The sequence below is a fragment of the Mastomys coucha genome, unplaced genomic scaffold (genome assembly GCF_008632895.1).
Source record: "Mastomys coucha isolate ucsf_1 unplaced genomic scaffold, UCSF_Mcou_1 pScaffold15, whole genome shotgun sequence".
Taxonomy (NCBI): domain Eukaryota; kingdom Metazoa; phylum Chordata; class Mammalia; order Rodentia; family Muridae; genus Mastomys; species Mastomys coucha.
In genome coordinates this window covers 110,485,397-110,495,181 of record NW_022196897.1, presented here as the reverse complement: position 1 = coordinate 110,495,181, position 9,785 = coordinate 110,485,397, and the positions used below count along the sequence as shown (strand labels likewise).

The window sequence follows — 9,785 nt, the reverse complement described above, 5'->3', positions numbered from 1 at the left end:
GATGGTAAAGCATAACTCTCATAGTAGCTGTGGGACATGAAGAAAAGACAGTGCAGTGTCATATCCTTTCATCCTAACACTTGGGTAGTGGGGGCCAGAGGAAACCAGGTTCAACACCAGCCTGAGAGAGCAGCGACTGCCAGGAATGCTCTGCAGAAGGTGGTTGGTTTGGGATGATGGGTGTTCAGTCTAGAGTGGCAGAGCAGATTGAGAAGGAAAGCCAAGAAAGACTAGACATGTGTATACAACTTCTCCTAAGACCCAGTGGAGGTAGGAATTAGTGTTATGTGGCACTGCTCCATAAAGAAGCAGCAGCTGTAGCCAGGTGCTATGTTTGATGGAGCAACACCCCAGAATTCACCACAGAGAGCCCCAGCTTGAGCAGAGGCAGCTCCCTCAAAGGCATGATGACTTCTAATCTATGATGGCTTCTAATTCTTTCCCAACAAAGCGATGCCAGTTACCAGTAGCCATTTTGTAGAGATGTTTTCATGCTGGAGGGAGATAGACTTGGAGGGTTTCAGCTTCGTGTGCTCTAGAAGGTAACAAATGCTTACCAAATATCTGAAGCAAGGGAAATGCCCTAAACAAAGTCTCTATATCCTGAGAAGGCTGATGTCTAACCATTGCTAACCACACTGAAAAGTATTTGAGATTTCCATACGCTATCTTTATAATGGCCAGTAAAATATGCTTACACTTAAAAACATTTTTACAAAATAAGATTTATTGTGTGTGTGTATTTAAAGCACCATGATCATGCAAACACTAAAGAATCCACTCCTGAGCTTAATGACGTCTGATGCTCATGTATAATCTTGCTGTGATCCCCCTTCTTGACCTACAATCTGGAGTTTCATTATTCCTGTCATTTTTCTTTACAGTTTTTATTTACATCTAGATTTCTAAACAGCACAGTTTGGAACTGTATGTAAATGGAATACAATACTATATGAGTCAGTGTAAATGTGTGTGTGTGTGTGAGTGTACATATGTATCACATCTAGAAATATTTTCCATCTTATCCTTTTTTTTGAGAATTCTTTCTATTTATTGCTTTCTGGAATTTTATAAGAACAAAATAAAATCTTATTTATTCAAACTCTTTATCAATGGACAGTTAACCAAAGATTTCCCAAAGGCTTTCATTCACATCGTGTACTAGAGCACAGGTACAAACACCTCCGGAGGTCAAAATACCATCTTCACTTTGACTGGGTAAATGCATTTAGTACACACGCAGAGACTCTGGTGGTTTGGATGCTTAGGAACATTAATTTCCCCTAAAATATCCAAGTAGTGAGTCCGAGAGAGCACTGATCACTATGCGGCAAACTGCAGGACCTGGTCAGGTGGGAAAATGAGCGTTCCGACTAGAGAGACCAGGGAGATCTGGATCGTAAGGTACGGACAGGTGTTTCCCAGTGAGGTCCTGCCGGCATGTCAGAGGCCTCTGACTGCTCCACACTGGTCTACGTTGATTGTTGCAAGACTTCTATATTTAAGACAATAAAGTGAGAACAAAATAGCTGAGGTTTCAATTTGTATCCTCCTTCTGATGAAGTTGAAAAATATATATATATATATTTTAATACAAATGCTTTATTTAACAGTTGCAGGTCACTCCATGGGCTAGGTAGTGGATATCCAGGACCCAGCAGCAAGGTCAGCGCAACCTCCGAGCTTCTCTTTCTGACTCCAATAGGGTGAGCACATCACCCTCTCGAACAGGGCCTTTGACATTTCAGATGATAGAGCGGCTGGTGTCATCCATAAATTCCACTCGCACCTGCGTGCACTGTCCCTGCGAACCGGTCCTGCCCAGCACTTTGGTTACCCTAGCCAGCTTGATGGGCTGCACGCGACTCGTGTCCATGATGGCGGCGATCTGGTGGAGAGAAAATATATTTTTTAATATTTATTGGCCATTAGTTTTTTTCTTTCATAAAATGCCTATATACATATCTTCAATCTTAATAGAATTAAAATTTTAATGGAATTGAATACTTTAGATATTACTTATATGTACAATGTATTAATCCTTTGACAATTATAAGTCCAGCAAATATTTTCTATTAGCTATGAGTCGAGTTTTAGTTTCTTTATAAGATTATGGTAATATTTGACTATTTACTACATATATATATATATATATATATATATATATATATATATGCACTAAGGAATTAAATTCTGAGCTATTTTATATCCTGGTGCCTAGCACATAGCAGTGTTTATTTTCAGGATGTTACAGTAGAACTGAACAGCTGAGGCCTTGTCCCCACCATTTCATCCTACACAAAGGGAACACTTGGTCAGTGCTGAGTGGTTGTTTATAAAGAGAAGAAAATGGAGGCAAGCTGTGGTCATTCTCTTTTTGCTATGAAGAGACCAGTTTAGTTCAACTCACTCTGCTTCTTCTTTGAGTGCAAACAGAAGTGCCCATCAAAATAAGATTCTAGGGGCGGGGCAAAGGCTGTAAGGTTGGAAAGAGTCTGGGTGACTGTGGTTCCCGCACCTGCCCTCTCCATTGACTTACCAGCCACAGGTCTTCATGTCATTGCTTCCAGCACATCCCTTACCATGCCCCTCGCACCTGCGCAGTGCTTAGTCACTGTGCTTCTTCCACTCTAGCACAGATCATACATCTCAATGAGGTGCTAGTCTTCTGTAGATCATGGTGTCCTGGTGGTTGTTAAAACAAATCATCAAACAAATACAAAGTTCCTGCTTATTGCTCACTATATAAATGAGCCGGACTTGTGTTTATTCAGCCTGCTCTTTTCTGTCCCACCTCCTGGCTGTTATCTCAGTTTGCTGTTTCAAGGGTGTATTGCTCTGTCTTGTTTCACACAGTCTCCTCCATTTCTTCAACATAAAAGAAGATTTATCATAATTTATGGGTGAGGTAAATATACTTTGATTTTCTGTCCTGCTCAACTTGCTTAAAAAAAAAAAATCAATGGTTTGGACAATGTCATTGATATCTTCTTGATCGAATAAGCATTTGTGCGAATCAGGGAGGGAAGGAGTGAATGGCTGAGTCCATAGGTAAAGGATCTAATAAACACTAGCAGGTACCTCCCAGTGGGGGGTGAGAGAAACAGCCATGCTAATTGTAGAGGAAATGTCCACCTCAGTGGTAGACTGACCTATTTCGACACTTCAGGGTTCCTTGACTCTGCTTTGATAAGAGTACCACACATCTTTCCTCACCTTCAGGCTGCTTTACCATTATGAAAATTGCAGATAACTCATTGCGGAGCAAAATAATTTTTCTGTCCTGTGGAAACTCAAGTAATGCTGTTGATTGATGAGTTTTGAATGAGTATAAATATCTGCTTGATTCTTTCACTAAATGAATTGAATAAAAATTCCTCGGCATGGTTAAATGACAATCACAGGTTTATCTCATTTGGAGAATTAGTTTTTAACAAAATAGAAAGGAGGAAAACCTAAATAATGGCTCCCGTGGAACGCATGTGTGTCTTAGCATGGTGTGAACTCCCAGCGACTGGCGCTGAGCTCTGCTTCTGTGGTATTAAATACATCACTAGGAATTATTATTCTAAACCACTGGCCAATTCTTTTCAGTTGCAACCCAACAAATGATCATTTCAATAGTTGTTATTATAAATAATTTTAAAAATCTGGTGAAGAAAATCATTATAATTATCTCCTTTAACAGAATACTTCAATGTTCCCGATAGCTTTCTATTCTAGAAAATATGGGTTTGTCAGAGAGTGTGTAAGACATTCATTTGGGATCTTAGTTTTGCAGGAAGTTTCCTTAGGAATTATTTTCCAAGTATACCTGTTTTTTTAAATAAGTTGTGTGTGTGTGTGCATGTAAGCATGTGTACATGTTTATGTGTGTATGACTATATGTATATATGTATATTATATATATGTATATGTATACACATATACATATATATATGTATATATATATATATATATATATATATATATATATATATCTCCATACCTGCAATTATTCCTCTCTTCTTTCTCTTCTGTCAGGAGTGTACTGGCTGGTTTTGTGTGTCAACTTGACACAAGGTGGAGTAATCACAGAGAAAGGATCCCTCCCTAAAGACCCTCCCCTGAGGAAATGCCTCCATGAGATTCAGCTGGAAGGCATTTTCTCAATTAGTGATCAAGGGTGGGAGGATCCATTATGGGTGGTGCCATCCCTGGGCTGGTAGTCCTGGGTTCTATAAGAGAGCAAGCTGAGCAATCTAGGGGAAGCAAGCCAGTAAGCAGCACCCTCCATGGCCTCTGCATTAGTTCCTGCCTCCAGGTTCCTGCCCTGTGTGAGTTCCAGTCCTGACTTCCTTTGGTGATGAATAACAATGTGGAAGTGTAATCTGAATAAACCCTTTCCTCCCAAACTTGTTTCTTGGTCATGATGTTTTATGCAGGAATACAAACCCCGTCTAACAAACTGTGGAGCAGAGACTGAAGGAAGGACAATGCAGAGACTGCCCCACCTGGGAATCCTTCCCATGTTCAATCATAAAACCCAGACAATACTGTGGATGCTAGCAAGTGCTGGCTGACAGAAGCCTGATATAGCTGTCCCCTGAGAGGCTCTGACAGTACCTGAGTAATACAGAAGTAGAGGCTCAGGGGGAGGGGGGAGGCAACAGGGGTTTGTTTTTGTTGTTTTTTGTTTTGTTTTGTTTTTGTTTTTTTGAGGGGAAACTGGGAAAGGAGAAATCATATGGCATGTAAATAAAGAAAATATCTAAAAAAAAAAGAAGTAGAGGCTCACAGCTATCCATTGGACTGAGCACCCCCAATGAAGGAGCTAGAGAAAGGACCCAAAGAGCTGAAGGGTTTGCAGTTCCTTAGGACGAACAACAATATGAATTAACTAGTACCCTCAGAGCTCACAGGGACTAAAACACCAACCAAGGAGTTCACATGGGGGGACTCATGGCTCCAGCTGCATATATAGCAGAGGATGGCCTAGTAAATCGTCAATGGGAGGAGAGGCCCTTGGCCCTGTGAAGGTTCTATGCCCCAGTGTAGGGAAATGCCAGGACCAGGAAGTGAGAGAGAGTGGGTTGGTGAACAAGGGTAGAGGGGAGGGAACAGGGTTTTTTCTTGGAGGTGAAACAAGGAAAGGGGATATCATTCGAAATGTAAATAAAGAAAATATCTAATAAAAAACAAAACAAAACAAAAAGGACAAACCCTGTGTAAGACAAGGAGTTTTAAATTTTATTTGAATAGTTAAATCATTACATATTGAATTAAATAATGATATATTTAATGACTTAAGTTTTAATAGAAATTTTTATTACATGTTTAGCTGTTTATCATAAGTGTAAAAGAATAAAATTCTTATATCTATTTTTTTTCTAAAAATCATTTATTGTATTTTTTATCAAATTAATATTCCAGCATTTCTTTGTTGTTATTTTAAGTGAGAAGAAATGAACTAGGCATTCCTGCTTTGAAAATTGCCTCCATATATCTGAAAAAAAAAAGACTGAGAAAGATTTGGATTCACCTTTTCTATTTTAAAATATAGCCTGAGTAAAGGATGCTTTTAGGCATAGTTATTTTGGGATAAGACAGTTACAAATGCTGACTGAAATTACATGTTTCTCTCATTCATACTTGACCAAAAGGTAATTTAAGATATTGCTCTGGTTCTGTCACTGCCAGCATCTGGAGGTCAGCGCTAAGAGTGACCAAGCCAGGGTGCTGTCTCAAGTGGGCAGCATGCAAAACAGACGAAACTTGAAACTAATGGGCAAAGATGAGGCAGCATAGCCTAGCTCCTAAGCATGAGCCCATTTTCCTTTCCAAAATTATCCTTTCTTCTTTTTCGGGAGTCACCATCTGTCTTTACGGATCCCATCACCACATTTATTTGACTATGATTAACTAGTCTAAACATTACCAGTTTGACTTTAGATATGAGGAAGGCTTCCGATCCCTTGTCACCTCATTTGTAAAACAATGTTACAAAGGGATTTTCTTGTCTCTGTATGGTTGTTTGATTCATATAAAATGCAAGCATGATTGGTCAAAAGGGCTTTTTAATTAAAGCCAATAAAATATGTCCTATTTACTTTGTGGTTGCTATGTTTCCATGTAATTACAAAAGGAGTGTGGATTAGCCGGCAAAGGTCCTTGCCACCAAGATTGATCGATGACTTGATTGATGATAACCCAGTCTGTGCTACTTTACAGGTGCTGATTCAAGAACTCTGGAATAGAGCCTGCGATTCTGCATTTTAACCCAGGTTGGTGTTTATGTCTCAAACTATCAACAAAAAGCAGAGACTAGGAAAAGCTTGATACCTCTATATACCCAAGCATATGAAAAACTGGAAAGACCAGTGTGGCCAAAGCACAGGAAAAAATTCTTGGTCATAAATTAGGAGAAGGAATCACTTGTGATACCTGAACTCAATCAAGATGAAACTAGAGATTGCTTCCATTGTTGCTACGGAGACGAAACCCAGCACCACCTATGCCAGCCACATGTTGCAATATGGATGTTCACCTGTGTAGCATTCCAAGTCAGGATGCTTGACCCTGCTTGGGAAACAGTGAATGAAGCTACTTAGCCAAAAGGAATGAGGGTTATTTGCCACTTGAAGTCCATTTTACATGTGTACAAACACGGTGAAGCTTGGTCAGCTTATGTGTCCCTGTGTGCACATGCCTGCTTACATGTGAATTCATTGCCACTCAAGGCATTTTCCCTGTAGGCAAACCATATGCTTTATGTTTGTAATAATGGTAAAGCCAGTGTTTAGCTTTCATGAAGCATCAGTTAGGCTCCTGAGATAGTGAGGACATTTCCATCCTAAGCGCCAATCAGCTTGCGCTGGAATGACACTGATACTGGCTTCTCATTCCATGAGGTGTCTGCAGCAAAGGGCCACCACTTGCATAAGGTCATCTTTCCATCCACTGCATCAATAAGTGTCCCCTCTTTTGGTGATGGAGATAACTGCTTTTCTTCCCAGGCTCACGATGACCTTGTAGCAGTTCCTTGGCTCAAGCCCCATCCTATTCTCAGAAATGCCCCTTCCTTGTCTTCTTACGTTGGAGCTACTGTTGTTAACAACTACTCTCGGGAAGGCTTGACTTCATCTCTGACTTCAGCTGGAGAATATGTTCCTTGTTGCTTGGAAAGAGCCACCGCTGGATTCTTGGCTGGGAGCCTTCCCTGCCCTAGTCTTACATTGCCAGCTGGTTTCCTCTGTTCTACCCTCCCCTCCTTCTTCCATTCTTCCCAAGAATCAGCTGGATCCAGCTTATCTTGAGCCCAGATCCATTTCTGCCTATTCTTTTTAAGCCTTCAAGCTTGCGCCCTGTGCAAGCCCTCTATACATTGTTGTTTAAATACCCAAGGACAGTTAATTCTTTGCTGCCTTTTCTGTCTCTGGTTTCCATCCACTATTTTCTTTTGCCACTCAGAGCTTACATCCTGCTCTTTAAACCTCGATATCTTGGCTCCCTGGGCAGAAGTTTTGGATCATATATGTTTTTGATAGTGGAGTCTTAGATAAGAAAATGTTTACTGAAGCATTGATGATAAACTAATTTCAGAAATTCCAAGGGTCAATTCAGCTCAAATGTTAATTGGGCCTTCTTCCGGTATCTCTGAGGACAAAGATAATTTTAGAGATCTGAACGAGGCTAGCAGTGTTCCTTCTAAAGACATTCCAGAGCTGACCACTGTCTGGAGCCTGCCTATTTTCCTGGGTCATCCTGACGCCATGGTCACTGTGCCCCCCCGGTTACAGTCCATCCTCTGAGCTGTGGAATGAGACAGGATGGAGTGGGAGAATGTTGCTCAGGACTCTTCATTCGGCATGAGGAAGCAATGTGTGTAATGCAGTCACTGATTACCCACCCTATCCTCAGGACCCTTGGGCCTGTGCTGGACATGGTTGTCTGGTGTCATCTTCCCCTCTTTAACTACCTCTAATGCTAGACTGGAGAGAACAACCCTAACTAGTCTGGTCCTCTGTTCCCTGTCTCCTGAGAAAGTAAGTCCACATCACTCCTGCAGGAGAGATAGGGCAGGCTTTCCAGCCCTGGGAGGTAGCTGAGCCTCTGTATACTAGCTCACTAGTATAGTCTCCAAAGCTCGAGACCTTGTCCTGATGGGCTCAGCACTGATTTCAGAGCACTCTTCTTTCTTTCTACCCCAATCCTATCTAAGAACTGTAAACGTAGTTACATCGCTAAGAAAGGCTGGGCTTTAAATAGCTTCCTTGATTGTTAAGATCTGGCATACTTGAACGTCGAGAAGTCCTAACTTCCAAGGAAACCGACTGGGTAGAATGCAGCTTTCTTACCTATGTTGTTCCCTTCTGGCAGCTGTGAGATCGACAGTCACCATGTTTGCCCTGAGGAGGGCAAGCTCGCTGGCCTTCTGCCTCTACCCTGCTGACATAGGCTTGTCTTGTTTTTCTTCTGTCTAGGCCTTCCTCTGAGCCCCAGAGGCTGTTCCTGGAAAGCTAAATACTCATAAATGGTACTCTATTTTCTGGGTGGTGGAAGGGCAGAAGGGCATGGTGAAGAGAAAAAAAAAAGGAACAAAGAAAAACTAAGAGGTTGAGAGGAGAAATTAAGTCAAGCCAAAGAGCAGTGTTTGCCCTCGATCCCTAGCACTACGAACCAATACCTTGCCACTTACTGCATAAGTAAATATCTCTTTTCATCCATATTATTCTCCATTGCTATGGAGTTTTCTGGTATGGAATCAACTAAACATTTACCTATATTCTTGCTTATATTTTAAACACTTTAAAAATATTCTATTATAATGTCCTGGATTTATGTTGGTTTATAATGCTGGTCTAGGGCAGCCTTGGGGTCCATGGAAGACCATATGGGAGGAGCTGGAGGTACAAACAGAAAAGTCTCTGCTTCCGATGTTCATGGCACTCTGCAGAACCACATAAGTGTGGTCTAGACCTTTGAACCTCTGAAGGGTCCTGCTTGGGACAATTCTCCCTGTGTGATAGTTGACCCTTGATGCAAGAATCTTATTGACAGAACTTTGAGTATTCTTGAAATGAACTGGAGATGCCAAGAAATTGTTTCTCACTCCTCCTTCCAAAATAAAACAAGACAAGAAAGGAAGGGGATTAATTCACTCACTGCTTATCACAGAGCCTGAAAATTGAATGTTAGGGATTTTGGAGGAGGAAGGTATTTTATATAGGGTTTTTTTTTAATTTATTCATTTTGTGTATATGACTACACTGTAGCTGTCTTCAGACATACCCAGAAGAGAACATCAGATCCCATTTCAGATGGTTGTGAGCCACCATGTGGTTGCTGGGAACTTAACTCAGAACCTCTGGAAAATCAGTCAGTGTTCTTAACCTCTGAACCATCTCTCTAGCCCTATTTTATGTAGTTTTTAAAACAGGGAAATTACTCAGAAATTTTTGAAATTTAGAGAATGAAGAAGAAGGAACTATCCCTTACCCATCATAAGCCAAAATAAATTCAGACCATTATAACACTTGAATATTAAAAGAAAAAATCTTTAAAATATAAAAATATAATACAGGTAAATTTTTAGTTGATTCCATTCCAGAAAACCCTCTCGATGACACTGGAGGATAGTTAGGAGGGAAATATTGACTTGCTTATGTAGTAAGACAAGAATTTGGTGTGTCAAGCTGGATTACAAATATCATTAGACATATGTGTCAGATTGGTAGAACTTACATTAAATAATATAACTGCTTGAGGAGCTTTTTCAAAGCAATGTGAAAAACTCTTAAGACTTT

General features: G+C 40.6%; 1 pseudogene; it reads right to left on the bottom strand.

The window, feature by feature from the left end:
- Positions 1-1,586: 1,586 nt before the first annotated feature.
- On the bottom strand, positions 1,587-1,894 carry LOC116092338 (annotated as a pseudogene).
- Positions 1,895-9,785: the final 7,891 nt, after the last annotated feature.